Below are 18,228 nucleotides of genomic sequence, written 5' to 3'. Positions count from 1 at the left end.
TGCTTTACAGCGATGGCAATCATGCCAGATGTGATATTGTGTTATTAGACAAAGGCAATCCTGAAAAGCTTTCAAGGTAACATTTAAAAAGTAATCCTCTATTAGGTTGCTTAGCAAGATGCCCCATAAGCACTTAAAACCCATAAGACGGTTGAGTTCAGATAAAGAATGTGTTACCAGATGGAGACAGTAATTACCCTGTCCCCGAACTCTAATTGTATTTACCCTGCCTTTTGCCTACAAAGTTGACAATACAATATCTGGCTTTTCAACTGGAGCACACCATTTCCTATTTCCTGCTGGTACACATATATTAATGAATGAGTGCTTTTATTAACAACAGTGTAAGACAAGAATATTTCAGTCATAATGTTACACCTACTGCCTGATATAGATCATAAAGGACAAGAATAAAATTTAATTTGCAATAACTCTTTGGAGCTATAGTAATAGTTTCCCAGGAATTCTTTGTCAAAGCATCTTGGCTTTTCATTAAGTACTCAGCCACTAAATTTTTTTCAATTCTGGCAGAATCAGTCAGGGAACATTTTGGGAGCTCTATAAAAGGCGCTCTGCTAATCTTCAAATCATTGGAAAGATTCTTTAGCATCTGTTAAAATATTTTTTCCGTCTAATCTGCCTGAAACTAATAGGGAGAAAATTCTCAGATGTTTCTTAATTAAGCAATAAGAAATGGTGATGGGTGGTCTGCACTGACTTAATCATAGTTGTAAAGCATGAAAAAGGGAAAAGAGTTAAGTACCCCTAAATCCTCAGGCATCTGACTTCCCCATGAATGTGCCTTATTGCTATTAGTAAGAAGTCTTTCCTTCATTCAAATTAGGGAGATCCAAATGATGTGGAAAAAAAACTCAAGAAAGAGTGAAGACTGTGAGTGATGCAGGGAAACACACACACACACACACACACACACACACCACCTTTTTTTTTTTTTGCAAATTTGTAAAGCAAATTTCTCCCTTTGGCAGAGGTGAAGAAAGAGTGATGATGCAAGGCGCCAGTGCTAGGGCAAAGGGCTCTTGCTACTGTGCAGTTATTACTTAGCCTAGCAGCTTCTGAGCATGGTCTGCAGCACTGTCTTGTTGACCAAGCAGGTAATGCAACTACAGCAACTGCAAAGTGTGAGGCAATAAGGAAGGTGCTGGATGTGACTAAGCAGCATGAGCCAGCTCCACCTAAAGGGATTCCTGTGCAATTCCAAGACATTCATTCAGCACACCACTGGTAAAGAAAACAGGTCTAAGAGCAAAAATCTCCTCCCCCAAAACCAGTTTGTAACCCCTTTCTTAAAATCACCATGAACATGAGTACCTAAATCATTAACCTACTTGCTAATCCCCATTTTCAAACTAGGACTTAGAGTCCCTACTAACTACTTACTAGCAAATCCTGAGAGTTTAACAGATAAGCATCTCAGGTAAACATTCTATCTATTCAGACCATTGACCCAGGACATTTTTTCCTGCTGCGTTTATTAAAATCCAAGACAAAAAATAAGAATTAACTCTGGAATAGTCTTTTATACTGTTGTATATACTTCTCACCTCTGTGAAAAATTTACCCATGTCTTAGTTTGCATCATTGTATTGAATGATCTGTTAACAGTTGTTATAACAGCAAAAGCAACAACAACAAAGACACGCTTATCTGTCCTGCCATGGTAATTGTAAATTTTATCTAAAGGTGATCAGAATGTGCCACCCCAAAATATGCCACTTTCACATAAGAATTATTTTGAACTGAAGACAATCGAGAAACATCAGACATAAGAGGAATTTTTCTTCTTCCCCGGTTTTGTCTAAAAGCAAGGCATAAATTTCCCACTGTAAAGGTGACATAAATTTTTATTTGTAAAGGTAGTCACATCTTTCTTACCAGAAGGAAGAGAAAATTGTTATTTGCATAACAATCTTGCCAAACAACTCTTATCTACTATATATTTTTAGTCACCTTCCCACAGTTTACCTCCCCTAGGAGCCTCAATTCCCCTTTTTTTAGTGAGGTCTCCACAATTTATCACCCTCTGTTAGGATGGTATATAAGCTCCCAATTCTAACCACCCCTTTGAGTTACTCATCAGTGAGTTCTCCCTCATGTCCTACATATTCCGTGTGTAAATAGACTCTGGGTTTTATTTTCTTATTTTAACCAGACTTTTATCAGTTTAGTTCATAGGCCCAGCCACTAAGCCTAAGATGATAGAGGAAAAGTTTGCTGTTCCTTACTTATTCTTATAGGAATTATATGGAATAAGTGTGCCATGCCACCAACTCACTTCATACTATTTACCATCTCACTTTCATTTGATTTTTTTTTCCACAAAGAGGCCAAAATCTGGTGGTTTGAAAGACTTCGTTAAATATAGGAATTAAATATAGTACTGGTGTTTTTGTAATTCATTACTTATCTATTTCATATTTGCTAACTCACCTACTCACTAAAATTCATTTTCACAGTGATTTGCAGACATGCATATGCACAGAACAGTGAAATATTTAAGTCATTTGATGTCCACATTCTAGCTGAGATTTAACAAGGTGATGCTCTGCCTTCTCATTTCAACTCTCATACTAAAACTAGTGTTCTTTTCACAGTCTATTTAATGACATCTTTTTCTCATTTTTGTGCTTCCTGTTGATTTTGCTGTTTACAAAGCCCCCTCCCTGACAAAATGTATTGCTGAAGTGCTGTGTACTGTTCCTACAGCCAAGGAGTCCATGAGGTGTCTTACAGAGAAAATGTGTGTGTTAGATAGGCTTCATTCAGGCATGTTACAGTGTTTGTGGTGGTAAGTTGAAAGTTAATGAATCAACAATATGAATTACATATATTAAATAAGATGTCTTTAAACAGAAACACAATTAGGTTGCAACAGAGGCCCAGCTCCCTGGAAGAACAGTAACCTACCCCTGTGTGTCATCATCATGCCCTCCAATCTGGCCAAGAAGAAGGCAGCCAAAAAGAAGGAGGCTGCCAAAGCTTGACAGCAGCCCAGAAAAGGACATGAAGAAAGTGGAGATTCTCTCACAGAACCACAGGTGGCAGAGGAGAAAACTGAGGCCAGTGGCAGAGAGACCACAGAAGTGGATTTGCTGACCAAGGAGCTAGAGGACTTTGAGATGAAGAAAGCTGCTGCTCGAGCCTCACTGGTGGCCTGGCCTCTTACCCCAACAGTACTGATGATCATATTATCAACCTCTCACTCACCTTAAGGTCAAGAGCTGCTCAATGACACCAAACTGAAATTAAATTCAGGCCATTGTTATGGCCTCATTGGCTTAAATGGAATTGGAATGTCTGTGGGGCTCTCTGCTATTGGGAAACATGAAGTGCCCATCCCTGAGCACGTGGACATCTACCATCTAACTCAAGAGATGTCCCCTAATGACACACACCTTTGCAGTGTGTGATGAAAGTCAAAACAGAGCAAGCCATACTGGAAAGGGAGGCAGAACTGCTGGTTCATGAGGATGCAGAGCATGAGAAGCTCATGGAGCTCTACGAGCGCCTGGAGGAGCTGGATGCCAACAAGGCAGAGATGAGGGCCTCGCAGATCTTGCATGGACTGGGTTTCACACCTGCCTTGTGGCACAAGTAGCTAAAAGACTTCAGTGGGGTCTGGAGGATGAGGGTTGCCTTTGCCAGAGCCCTCTATTCGGTGCTTCGTGCTGCTCCTTGATGAGTCCACCACATGGACCCAGATGTTTGCATGTGGTTGGAAGAAGAACTAAAAACTTTTAAGCACATCTTGGTCCTCCTCTCCCATTCCCAGGATTTTCTGGATGGAGTCTGTACCAACATCATTCACATGCACAACAAGAAACTGAAGTATTATACGAGTAATTATGATCAGTATGTGAAGACACAGCTAGAGCTGGAGGAGAACCAGATGAAGAGGTTTCACTGGGAACAAGATCAGATTGCACACATGAAGAACTACAATTCGAGGTTTGGTCATGGCAGTGCCAAGCTGGCCCGGCAGGCCCAAAGCAAGGAAAAGAAAATGATGGCATCAGGACTGACACGGTCATGAGCAACAAGACACTGTCATTTTATTTCCCACCATGTGGCAAGAGACCTCCACCCATCATTATGGTGCAAATTGTGAACTTCAAGTATACAAAAGATGGGTCTTGCACCTACAATAATCTAGAATTTGGAATTGACCTTGATACACGAGTGGCTTTGGTAGGGACAATGGAGCAGGGAAGTCAACTCTTCTGAAGCTGCTAACTGGAGAGCTACTGCCCACAGATGGCATGATCCAAAAACACTCATGTCAAGATAGGGTGTTACCATCAGAATTTACAAGAGCAGCTGGACTTAGACCTCTTGCCTTTGGAGTACATGACGAAGTGCTACCCAGAGATCAAGGAACAAGAAGAAATGAGGAAGATCATTGGGCGATATGATGTCACTGGGAAACAACAGGTGAGCCCAATCCAGAACTTGTCAGATGGGCAGAAGTGCTGAGTGTGTCTAGCCTGGCTGGCCTGGCAGAACCCCCACATGCTCTTCCTGGATGAACCCACCAATCATCTGGATATTGAGACCATCGATGCTCTGGCAAATTTCATCAATGAGTTTGAGGGTGGTATGATGCTGGTCAGCCATGACTTCAGACTCATTTAGCAAGTTGCACAGGAAATTTGGGTCTGTGAGAAGCAGACAATCACCAAGAGGACTGGAGACATCCTGGCTTACAAAGACCACCTCAAATCCAAACTGATGGATAAGGAGCCCAAGCTCACCAAGAGGACCCACAACATGTAAGCCGTCTACCTGGGTTCAGGTCAGGAGCTCCATCTGGGAACTAACAGCTGCTACCCTGGCCAGTCACTCAGGGCAGGACCCTGGGGCTACACTCCTGTATTGCTATAATATGGCTCCCCAGCCTCTCCCCTGCCCCTCAACCTGCCTTAGCTGCACTCTTTTATCTACAGCTGGACAGTACCTGTCTGTTTCCTGTCCTCCTTCCAGTTACGTCTGTCTATGTCTGGACTCGGCTGGCCGTTCCTTCCAGCCCCTTGCTGGTTACCTTACTCTGAGTGTGATGCAGTCAGAGGCACCTGTGGTTTAGCTCAAGGGCCCAAGCCCTGGATTTGGCCTGCAGAGGAGCTTAGGATCCTCGTTTTCTGGGTTTTAGTAATGTTGGTGGAATACCCCCCAGCCCACGGCTCCCATTCCTTTTGGCTTCTGGTTTGCAGTTCTGGACCAGGACCTTAGTCCTGGTCAGTTTTTAATTACTTGTTTAACAATGTAACTTTTTTGTTATTGTTACACTTTAAGTTCTGGGGTACAATGTGCAAAATGTGTAGGTTTGTTATATAGGTATACATGTGCCATGGTGGCTTGCTGTATCCATCACCCCATCATCTGCATTAGGTATTTCTCCTAAAGCTATCCCTCCCCTATCCCCCACACCCCTGCTATCTCTCCCCCAGTCCCCTATCCCCTGACAGGTCCCTGTGTGTGATGTTACCCTCCCTGTGTCCATGTGTTCTCCTTGTTCAACACCCACTTATGAGGGAGAACATACAGGGTTGTTTTGTTTTGTTTTGTTTTGTTTGTTTTGTTTTTGAGACGGAGTCTTGCTGGGTTGCCAGGCTGGAGCATAGTGATGCCACCTCGGCTTACTGCAACCTCTGCCTCCCGGGATCAAGTGATTCTCCTGCTTCAACCTCCTGAGCAGCTGGGACTACAGGGGTGCACCACCACACCAAGCTAATTTTTGTATTTTTAGTAGAGACAGGGTTTCATTATGTTGGCCAGGCTGGTCTTGAACTCTTGACCTTGTGATCCGCCCTCCTCAGCCTCCCAAAATGCTGGGATTACAGGCATGAGTCATTGCGCCCAGCTTAATAGTGTAACTTTTAGACCTGCATGACATCTACAAAGTGCCCAGTAAAGAAAGAGAAAACCATGAAAAAAAAAAAGAAACACAAATAAAGTTATATGTTGATAAATTGATTAAAATATTATGACCAGAGGCTTGTAGGAACCCCACATTTCCCACTAGGGGCAATGGCTCAGTCTTCACTACAACATTACAGAGCATAATTTCCATAAATAATGAGAATCAACTGTGTCATCAAGATTGTTGTATGTGCTTTTCTACTCAGTTGACTCTAACCAAAACTGATAATAGTTGCAATGGTCTAGATGTTAGGTCACATCCATTTTAATGGAGGTGTCTTCTCTGGTTTCCTCTTTAGCATCTTAGAGTATAGATCCAAAAAAAAAAAAAAAGTCTTTTGATCTCAACCACAACTAGAACTCTCTAACACACTGTTTCCCTCTGTATATGTGGCTTTTTGACCAGCTTTGACCCTGCTTAAAACCCGGAGGACTGAGAAAATTAATATCTTGGTGTACCTTTAACTCCATTTTAAGGAGTGAGAAGTGGTGATATGAGCTATATCCTAAAGAATACTTGGGAGCCTTCTTCTAGACTTTCGATGGCCTAGGAATTCCACTGATGTCACATAAGCCTTTGTAGAAAAGAGAGAATTTCACTCCTATCTTGGTCAGCAGCCCCAGCAGGCACAGCTACAAAATTTACCAGCCCACTGAAAATGAAAACATGGGATACCTTATATAGGAAAAAAGTAGTTATAGGTTCTAAAATATAAACCCTTTCATTTCTTCTGTGGTCTCTCTTCCTCAATTTGCCATGCACTTTTTTTAACTTGCTATTTAATTCTGTTCTAAGAAAATGAAAATATTAGCACACATTTTATTGTTCATTTTCTTATCGAGCACTGCCAGTTTTAAAAGAAAATATATGTACATTTAACAGAAATCCTGAAATTACACAATCTGTATTTCATAGTTTATACATGCATATGTATTTTGTTCTTATCAAAGCAGTGAAAACGCTGCACAATATTAACTCAAGAGATTTTATTTCACATCTTGATACTCACAGATTCTACCAACATGCTCTATCCTTCGCCTACTGATGAGGAAGGAAGAACTGAAAGGAAAAATAACTATGGGTTTTTCTATTTTTTCTTTTCTTTTCATGTTGTCATTTTCAGGGTAGGTGGTTGACTAATACGGAAGTAATACAAGTAAGGAAATATATGATAAGTTTCCTTAGTCATTTATCTTACTTAGAATTGCCTTCTCACTGCATTTGAAGCAAATTCTCATTCAAATGGAAACACGGTCCCTCTGTGTGTCAGCACCCCTACTCACCCAGTCATAGCTGTGACATGTTTACTAATACTAACTTTGAGTGTCGCTGAACTCCCACACGTCATAGGTTCCCTGGAATTTTGTTCTCATGGAACATTACAAATGCTACATGTGAAAGTGGTGACAAGGAACAGCAGACATATATATTTTGCACCTATCTTCTGTTCATATACATGTTGCATTGTCCAATCACATGTTACATACAAAGTACAAGTTCAAAGATAAAATTATCAAGAATTTCAAGATAATGACAATAGAGCATTGAAGCAAGCCCAGGGTCCTTCTGAGTATGGGACTCTATGAAATGGTACAAGTCACACACCAATGAAGATGGCTCTGATACCCAGCCCAGGCTGGGCCATGCATCCAGAACCCATGTGTGGCTTCTAGAATTACTTGTGGAAAACAATCACTAACCTAGAAAGTGTAGTCTTGAAACAAGGAACTACTTCCCAGAGAATAACAAGCCCTTGCAATAGTGAATGTGGTCATTCAGACTGGATTGGTACCAGTTATCAAAAAGGAAGCTCTGGACCTAGAACTAGCTGAGCAAATTGCAGGAAGTCACTTAAAAAGGCAGTGAGATGATCTCATGTACAAAAAAAAAAAAGAAGAAATCTGAGATCTGGATCTGAGTGAGATGTCACACAGGTCAGATAAGATCTGAAAAATACATACATCTTTAGAAAGAGATGAGCATCAGCAGGTGTTTCAAAATCAATGGTGCCTGTAGGGAATGATTTGAAGGAAATAGAAGATTTCCAATGTATAAAGTGAAAAACTGCTCAAAGCAGAAAGATTGAAGTTGGGTCAGGGTGGTAAACAGAACAAGAGAAGGAGGAAGGAAAAGAGCCTGTTTTAGAAGCAGTCACATGAGTGCCTTTCACAATGAGGGAGGATAGGAGATTTCATGTGAGGTGCTGTTATTTAAACTCGGAAGGTGAGAATGAGACCTTAAACTTGAGAAAATGAGAGGAAGCAATTTCCAGAAACTGTGAGTGCAGGTAGTGAGAGGAGAACAACCAAATGGAAGATAATGCTGGCAGAAGGCTCTAAAGGGTGGATGGGAGGAAGAGTAAGAAAGCAGAGGCCAGACACGGTTATTAATTGATGATTTAGCTTTGCAGATTTGATTGCCCTTCTGAAATCATTTGTGCTTTTTAAATTTGAAATGGATTACTACACATAGTTGTGTCTTGTGGCAAACAGACTCTAAGGTGGTACCCACGGTCCCTGCATCCCAGTTTCATACTCCTGTGTGGTTCCTTCCACTTGAGTGTGCATGGCACCTGTCACTTACTTCTAACTGTATTAGTCCATTCTCACACTGCTATAAAGAAATACCTGAGACTGGGTAATTGATAAAGAAAAGAGGTTTCATTGACTCACAGTTCTGTGTGGCTGGGGAAGCCTCAGGAAACTTACAATCATGGTGGAAGGCACCTCTTCACAGGGTGGCAGGAGAGAGAATGAGTGCAAGCAGAAGAAATGCCATATGCTTATAAAACCATCAGATCTCATGAGACTCACTCACTATCATGAGAACAGCATGGAGGAAGCAGCTCCCATGATGCAATTGCCTCCACTTGTTCCCATCCTTGACATGAGGCAATTACGAAGATTACAATTCAAGGTGAGATTTGGGTGAGGACACAAAGCCAAATCATATCAGGGAAGAATGCCTCAAGTGAAACCATATCACTAACCAATAGAAAAAAGCAAAGGTAAAGGGAGATACATGAGGTATGTGAATTATGAAATTATATTACCTAAGATTGTGATACCTATCTTGCCAAAAGTTTCTTCCCCTTGCTACCTTTAAAGAAAGAAGCAAAAATATCAGAAAGGTCCAGTGGCATCCAGATGACAACCAACAAGTAACTGAGGCCCTCAGTCAAACAGGACACTGGTTATTGAATGTACTGGTTATTGGTTATTGCTACTGATAAGGTCCAGTAGCATCCAGATGACAACCATCAAGTAACTGAGGCCTTCAGTCAAACAGGCCACTGATTATTGAATGCTGCCAATAACCATGTGAGCTGGGAAGCAGACCCTTCCCCAATCCAGCCTCTGATGAGACATCAGCCCTGGCTGTTACCTTCATTGCAGCCTTGTGAGACACTGAGCAGGAAATCTAGCTATGCTGTGCCTGGTCTTAATAGATGTTTGTGGTTTTGCACCTTCAAGTTTGTGTACATTTGTTACACAGCATCAATAACCAATACATGTATGTAGAATTTTATAAAGTTGAAGTTGACTTTTGGGTCATTTAACTTTTGTCCCAATTTTGTCTTTTCTTCAAACCTTGCTTTCTTTCCCTGCAGGCATAATAAAGTCCTAAATCAAGAGTCTAGTAAGAACCCACCATATCTTTCATTAATGGTTAAAACATAATCATAATATCTTTCAGAGTTTAAAAAAATTACATGATAGTGTATAAGGGAAAAGAGAGGTTGTGTTAAATATTTTCAAGGACAAAAATGGAGGAGAGAGCTCATTTCAGTATATGGGTTGAGTATCCCTTATTCAAAATGCTTGAGGTCAGGAGCCAGGGCTCACATCTGTAATTCCAGCACTCTGAAAGGTTGAGGCAGGAGTTCAAGACCTCATCTCTACTAAAAATAAAAAAAACATTAACTGGGCATGGTGGTGTGTGCCTGTAGTCCCACCTACTCAGGAGGCTGAGGTGGGAGGATCGTTTGGGCCAAAAAGTTGAAGCTGCAGTGAGCCATGATTTTGTCACTGTACTCTAGCCTAGGTGACAGAGCGAGACCCTGCCTCAAAAAAAAAAGAAAAAAAGAAAAGAAAAAGAAGAAGAAAAAAAGCTTTGGACCAGAAGTGTTTCAGATTTCAGATGTTTTCTAATTTTGGAAAATTTGCATATACATAATGAAATATCTCATGGAGGGGCCCAAGTCTAAACATGATATTCATTTATATCTTATAGACACCTTAAACACATCATCTGTATGTTCAATAATGATTTTATACAATATGTTTAATATTTTTGTACATGAAACAAAGTTTGTGTACACTGAACCATTTTACTACCATTTGTAGGTGTGCTTGCGTGGGGGAATCTGGGTATGTTCAGAAAAGATATATTGCAGCTGAAGGGGGATGGGAGGGTCTTTTTTTCTTGGGGTTGCTAAACAAACAATATGTTGTGCACCTGCATTTTGGTTGCAACCTGTCATATGAGGTCAGGTGTGGAATTTTCCGCTGGTAGCATCATGTCAGCACTCAAAAGGTTTCAGATTTTGGAGTTGTTCAGATTTTGGATTTTTAGATTTGGGATGCTCAACCTGTTTAAAGCATTCAAGCTGTGTAGTACCGTTATACCTTAGGAATACTGTTTCTGTTTTCACACTAGGACAAATGAAATTCTCATAATTTAACATGAATAGGGGAAAATCTAATTAATTTGTTTAAAAATATAAATTAAGGGCTAAACAGAAGAGACTGTTCTTTGTTCAAAAATATAAGTGTTCCCAAAAGCTAAGGAGAACTAAGGTTACTTCTGATCTTATACTTTTCCCTACACTCCTTGAAGCCAAGGCTATCAAGACCTCATTGCTGCTAAAAAGGTAAAAATTAGCTAGGCATGGTGGTGTGTGCCCAGCTAATAATATTATTACATATTAAAACCACTTTTATTTTCTCACTCTCTGAATCCAAAAACAAGCAAACAAGAAACAAAATGCTTTACTCCATCTTTGTGGTGTTTTGGTTCACAAGAAATTACCAAACTTGAATAAAGGAACTGCCCAAGGTTATCAGTGTTCCTTCTGTAATGACATAATGACATGAACAACTACATGTCACATGCAAGAAATTTCCCTACCAATGACATGTGTGTGTCCTTGAAGGAGGCTCTACTGTTGATTATAGAAGATGATGTAATCCTAGGTTTAATTTAGCTGCTGAGAAACTCAGAGCTAGATTCACTGTCCAACTTTGTAACTAAACTGTGTCAGGAACTGGTATTACTGATTCCTGTGTTCCTTCTGCTTTGTTGTTGTCCTTTTGTTGTTTTTAATTGTTCTCTGTTTTCCATTTTATTTACCTTTGTCAGCCAAAGCTTCTGAGGACAAGTAAGGCAAAAATCCCATGGAAACAAAATGGTCCTCCATTCATGAACTTTAGATTCACAAACATTAGTTCATATTAAGTGAATGATCACTGAACCCTTTCTACATGCCAGCACCATTTTTAGTGTTTCATACATGTTACTAAGTCAATCCTTGCTTAGAAAAAGAATTTAGACTCAGATTTCTGTGTTCTTTCTGTTGTATTATGGAGTTTCTCTGCATAAGCTTGATGGAGTCTTGAAGATCATTTAATCACAACACCTCCTTCCCTAATTTTACAGATGGACAAAATAAAGCACTGAAAGGTGAGCTTGCTTACCCAAGATCCTGTTGCTGGCAAATGGGAAACTTGGGATTAGATGTCCCCAGTCTCCTGACTCTGGGCCCACAATGTCGGCTCTCCCCAAGCTCTTTGTCTTTCCTTCCTCCTTGCTATTTAATCCTTTCCATCTTGCTGACCTCTAGGACCATGGTGCTGATTTTATTACCACCACCTTAACAATTTGGTGATAAATGAGTTCCCAGACTAGTAGTTTCAGCTGTGAACTTCCTCTGGGGTGCCAGTTTGCATCTTTAATTCCCTACAGGTTATTAAATAAAATAACTTAACCTGTTATTTATTTATTCAATTATCCAACCAATATATGATATAATAAAGTGATTTCTGTTTGCCAGGAACTGTTCTGGGCACTGTTTTCACGATGCTTACTTTATATGTGGGAGACAGACAATAAACAAGATGAATAAGGAAAGGGATAGGATGTTAGATAATGTTAAGTGCCAAAGGGAAAAACAAATCAGAGGGAAGGATATGAAGTACCAAGATGGGGAGTTGAAATTGTACACAGGGTGGTCAGGAAAGACAGAACCAAAAAGGTAGCTTTTGGGTAAAAGCATGAGAGAAGTCAAAGAGCAAGCATGCCTGTGTCAGGGAGAAAAGTATTCAAGAGACTAGTACGTGCAAAGGCCCTGAGACACAACATGCTATTGAGGAACAGCTAGGAAACTGGCATGACTGTCAGAGAGAGAGCAAGACAGCGGGAGTTGTAGGAATCAATTCCGAAAGGGAAGAAGAGAGGTGGATCACATGGGTCTTTTAGGTCATTGTAAGGTTTTGGCTTTCCTTTGAGTGAGAGGGGGCATAACTGGGGGGTTTTAATGGGGAGTAACAGTATGACTTCTGCTGCTGTGGGAGGCTGTGTGAGGACAAGGGCAGAGGCGGGACCTGCATAGGAATCAATTACAGTTGTCCAGAAGAGAGGTGATGGGGGCTTGGAGAAGATAAGAGGTGATCCACACCCCACGTGGGGCTACATAAAGGTAGAACTGACTTGACTTGCCCACTGTCTAGACATGCAGTGTGAGGAAAAGAGAGAAGCCAAGGATAACTCCAAGGACTTTAGCTTGACCAGTGAAAGGTTGGAGTTACCATTCAGTGAAATGAGACAATGCAGAGAGGAACAGAATTGGGAGCGGACTATCCAGGCTCGGCTTTGGACATGTTAGATATAAACTGTCCTTTAGACACCCCAGCGGGAAGATAGAGTTAAGAAGTTGAGTATATGGAGCACTCCTTAGCACCATTCTCCAACGTTTTTCTCTAAGCCTATTGCATATTACATAGTTTGTGTGTTTAATTGTCTGTCTCACCCCTCCTCCTGAGCCCAGTAGAGCATAAATAAATTGTTTTTGTTTTGTTTTGTTTTGTTTTGTTCATTATTTTGTATCCGAAACTTCTAGAATAGTGCCTGACACATGATCAATGCTCAAAACATAACTTTCACACTGGAATGGTGTCAAATCTGTTGACCTTTTACTTTATGACTCCTAATTTGGTGTGGTCCTTAGAAACAGCCTTTCCTATCATTACATGAAAAGACATTGACTTATATTTTGTTCTAGTACTCTCATAATTTCCTTTCTCAAATTCAAATTTTAATCCATCTGTAATTTATTTTGGTGAAAGGAATAAAGTTAGGAGGCCAGCTTTATAATTTTTTAAATGGCTAGCCATTTATCCAAGCTCCATTTACTAGACAGTCTGACGTCTTCTTATTGAAAATCTGGTGAGATTTAGTTCTTATTCTGATATAAATATCAGCTAGTAATAAAAACCATTTTTTATGCCTACTTTACCATGACACTTATGCCCCCAAGCAGAGGCATATATGTACCATATAAAGTGGTTAACTATAGATCACTAACTAAATTACCCACTAACACAGTGGATAACAGTAGTGAAAAACAGTTAGTGTCTTTACTTTTCCATAACCGACAATTATTTCTTTCTGATTAGAAAATTGGGGGAAAGAAAATGGACAGGTGGAAACAGAAGGAGTCACAAAATTTCCTACAGTCTATATAGGGACAAGCTTAAGTGATTAATATCACTTCTGTTTATGTTGAACAAGATTTTTTAAAAAGCAGGTAAGAAGGTAGAAACAAGAAAAAAAGATACTTCTTTACCTCCATCTTCCATCCCTGTGGAATATTTTCACTTTAATTGAAAATGAGAGATTGAAAAAATGGTAAAAATAACCCATCAGAAAAGAAACTCTGTAGTAGTTAAAGACATTTTGCTGGAAAGTCAATAACCAATATTTACAGAATTCAGAAAGTTATAACCATCCTGGAAGAGATTTGGGATCCAAAATTTGGGTTGACTTATGAAACCGGATGCTCCATCAGAGACTAAATTTCTTTTGTTGTGTGGGTTGATTGATTTTTTTGCTCCAAAGAAAAATGTACCTGAACATCACCTGGGGCATCCTAAGGAAGATGAGTCACTGAACGTGGGTCCCTTTGGGAGTGGATGTAGAATCTCATTAAAAAAATCTTGTTTGGGGCTGCCTGTGATGGCTCGTGCCTGTAATCCCAGCACTTTGGGAAGCCAAGGCGGGTGGATCACTTGAGATCAGGAGTTCAAAACCAGCCTGGCCAACATGGTCAAACCCTGTCCCTACTAAAAATATAAAAATTAGCCTGGCGTAGTGGTGGGTGCTTGCACTTGTAGCTACTTGGGAGGCTGAGGCAGGAGAATCGCCTGAACCCAGGAGGCAGAGACTGCAGTGAGCCGAATCATGCCACTGCACACCAGCCTGGGTGACAGAGTGAGAATCTATCTCAAAAAAAAAAAAAAAGTCTTGCTTGGCCTCTCTTGGAAATAAGAACAGGCAATGCCATTCACCCAGAAAAGAAGTGTAATCAAGCATTTTGAGTTCTAAGATTTGTAAAGAAAAAGCTCTCAGGCCCAAAGAGAAAACACACCACTTTCTCCGCAGGAAAGGGATCGGTGAGTTCAGAAACAAGAGGTGCCAAACCCTGAGGTAACTGGTATCCTGGGACAGGCCTGAATGTGGCACTGAAAGAGTAGAACCCAACAGCTGCTACCGGAGGGGGCCGCACCTTGCACACCGGGAAGGTCCAGCACCCCTGAGAAGGCGATAGTAGACAACTGCGTGTACAGCGCATGGTCCTTGCAGGACACAGTGGACCAGCATCACCTGCTGAACTGTTTACAACCAGCTTTCAAAATCCACACCGTGGGCTAGCGAGAAATAACAGCAAGAGTAGATTAATAAATCACCAGTGCTCCCTTCCTAGGGGTGGAGATCAGACTGAGGACTACGTAAGCCTCAGGCAATTCTGAGTAATTCAAGAGGGGAAAGCTGAGAAACATATTCTAGATTTCTCACTAATATAGCAAGCTGGTCACGCAGCAGTTAACTGGAAAAAAAGAGATGTGATCATATTTGGACGCCAAGGTGATATCTCAGTCATGCTTGTTACTTTGGTGGGGGGAGAAGCCTTTTTAATCGGGGTTAGAAATATGATTTTCATGTACTGAGTATTGAAATTGTAACAGTGGTGAGGGGTAAAAGAGCCAAATTATATCTGCATTTGTTTCTTTAAATTTTGCCCAGTAAGTATATAATCTCCAGTGGGGGCGGGGGGAATGTATAATATTTTATTTCCTTGGTTTAAATAAATAGACATTATTGTTATGTTTTATGGCCTAATGAAAAAAATAGTTCAGATTAGGATTGCAGATTAAAATTAGCCTTGGTCAAATAGCACGTATCTGACAGCAGCTGATTCTAATTTTAATCACAGTGAATAGCCAAAGAAGTTGGAAATAAAAATTCAGCAATAAATATGTATTTCCAGAGCGTTTAAAATGATTACAAAAATTTCTAATAACACCTCACCATTTTGATGTGATTTCTGAGGATATACTTTCAGGACTTTGCATTTCTTTCTGTTCTTTTTCTTCACAATTAAATCCATAGAGAAGCACCTTGCATCCCAATGAAACTGAATCTACCCCCAATTGATTTCCATCTTTGTCCTACATGTGTTATTTGTGAAATTTATCACTCATATTAATTTGACATTAAATTAAATATTCAAATAGGTGTACAAATACTGCAGGAGAGAAAAACCTAACGATTCTGTTGAAACTGAGCTGCTGCCTGACAGGCAACACCCAGTGCAGCGCAGCTCACAGTTTTTATTGGTTCAAAGACATATGCAACTCCAATGTGCAATTTGTAAGGCAGGCTCAAAGTGTCAGTGCATACAACAGTCAAATGTGTGAAAGACAACGAAATATGCAAAGACAAATAAACGACCTCTGGAAGGTTAAAATTCTAAATCAAAGCCTCCAAGGATTTGGACACATGCTGAGCAGAGAGATGACTCTTCATTTCTCTTGCCTGTCTTGCAAGGCAGTAAATAGCTCAAGCTCCAGATTGAGAGGTGAGGAGCTACTCGGCTCTTTTCCTCCTGATCACCCAAACCCCTTCTGCCTCTCTTCCACCCCAAAGCTAAGCCCAAGGAGCAAACCAAGAAAAGGGGAGGCTCTGATGTCCCGAAGTATACCTGTGATAAGTCCAACCTGAGCTGGCCATTAAAGTTGTCCATCTCTGAGAAAGAATTGGAAACTGGGAACATTTTCTCTGGCTTCACTAGCAGAAAAAAATGAAATTGGTAATGAAGCAGAAGCACTATGTTGATGGCGTAAAGTTCACTCACGTTTAACATTTCACACACCATTTACATTCCAGTTCTCTCTCCACCAAGTGGAAAAGGCAATGGTGCCCTCTGGGGGCTTAGCAGGATGGTTGGCTCTCCTTGAAGTGCTTCTCCCTCTGTCATTCTCTTCGTTTTCTGTATTTCTCACTCAGTGGTAAGAGATCTTGATGCCAACTGGAACCATCTGTACCTCAGTAACCCAACTGAGCACCAAGAAATCACATAGGTTATTCTGCTGTGAAAGAAAGAGCAACAAGCTTACAGCGCCAAGTCCCACTTCACTTTTCAGATATCTTCATATACTCTGAAGAACCTATATTTGAGGTCTGAAGCCAAGATTTCTTGTCTTGATCCATGAAATTTAACCTGCTCCACTAGATTTACCAACCAGGTATTCCAAAAAGATTTCACAAATAATAGCAATATTTATAAAAGAAAAATGCAAGTAGCCAACATACACATGAAAAAATGTTTAACATCACTGATCATTAGAGAAACACAAATGAAAACCATACTGAGATATCACCTTACACCAATCAGAATGGCTACCTTTTTTTCGAGATGGAGTCTCGCTCTATTACCCAGGCTGGAGTGCAGTGGCTCCATCTCAGCTCACGACAACCTCTGCCTCCCAGGTTCAAGCAATTCTCCTCCCTCAGCCTCCCGAGTACCTGGGATTACAGGTGCCCCCCCACCATGAACGGCTAATTTTTTTGTTTGTTTGTTTTAGTAGAGAAGGAGTTTCACTATGTTGGCCAGGCTGGTCTTGAACCTCAAGTGATCCACCCACCTTGGCCTCCCAAAGTGCCAGGACTACAGCAGAATGGCTATTATTAAAAAGCCAAACAAAAACGATCTTGGCATGGATGTGGAGAAAAGGGAAAGTTTATACACTGCTGATGGAAATGTAAATTAGTTCACCCTCTATGGAAAACATAAAGTGTGATAATATCTCAAAGTTAAAAATAGAACTACTATTAAACCCAGCAATCTCACTACTTGGCAAGAAAGCCTATAGAAAAGACACCTGCACTCAGATGTTTATCACCGCACTATTCACAATAGCAAAGTCAAGGAACCAACTGAGTGTCCACCAGTGATTGACTGGATAAAGAAAAGGTGGTACATATACACCATGGAATACTATGCAGCCATAAAAATTAATGAAGGCATGTCCTTTGCAGCAACATGGGTGGAGCTGGAGACTATTATTCTAAGTGAACTCAGAAGCAGAAGATCAAATATCATATATTCTCACTTATAAGTGGGAGCTCAACAATGGACACACATGGACATGAAGAAGGAGATAACATACTGGGAATCCAAAAGCAGGGAGAGTGTAAGGGGAGGGAGGGTCAAAAAGTTACCTATTGGGTTCAATATTTGGGTGATGAGTACACTAGGTCAGTCCTCACCATTACACATGTAATATTCATGTAACAAACAAGCACGTGTAACCCCAGATCTAAAACTTCAAAAAAAAAAACTAAATGTTCATTGAGCAACTTCTCTGTTTCAAGCTGAATTGTGTTCACCAAAATTCATATGTTAAAGTCCCAAGCCCCAGCAGCTCAGGAAAAAAAGCCATATTTGGAGCCAGGACCTTTAAAGAGGTGAGTAAGTTGAAACGCAGCTATTAGGGATGGGTCCTAATCCAATCTGGCCAGTGTTCCTATGAGAAGAGGAAAGTTGGACACATAGAAGTATGCCAGGCGTGTGCAGATGCACAGAGGAGAGACTGAAGAGGCAGCAGAAGCATGACTACCTGCAAGCTAAGAAGAAAAGCCTCAGGAGAAATCAACCCTACCAACATCTTGATCCTGAATTTCCAGCCTCCAAACTGTGAGAAATAAATGTCGGTTGTTTAAACCACCCCATC

At 40.7% G+C, this 18,228-nt stretch overlaps 1 pseudogene; it reads left to right on the top strand.

Moving 5' to 3' along the window:
* The first annotated feature begins 2,945 nt into the window (after positions 1–2,945).
* Positions 2,946–4,794, top strand: LOC105721538 (ATP-binding cassette sub-family F member 2-like; annotated as a pseudogene).
* The last annotated feature ends 13,434 nt before the right edge of the window (positions 4,795–18,228 follow it).

The sequence above is a fragment of the Aotus nancymaae genome, unplaced genomic scaffold (assembly GCF_030222135.1).
Source record: "Aotus nancymaae isolate 86718 unplaced genomic scaffold, 86718_ANA_hifiasm-v0.15.2.pri h1tg000048l, whole genome shotgun sequence".
Taxonomy (NCBI): domain Eukaryota; kingdom Metazoa; phylum Chordata; class Mammalia; order Primates; family Aotidae; genus Aotus; species Aotus nancymaae.
This window is presented reverse-complemented; position numbering and strand designations above follow the sequence as displayed.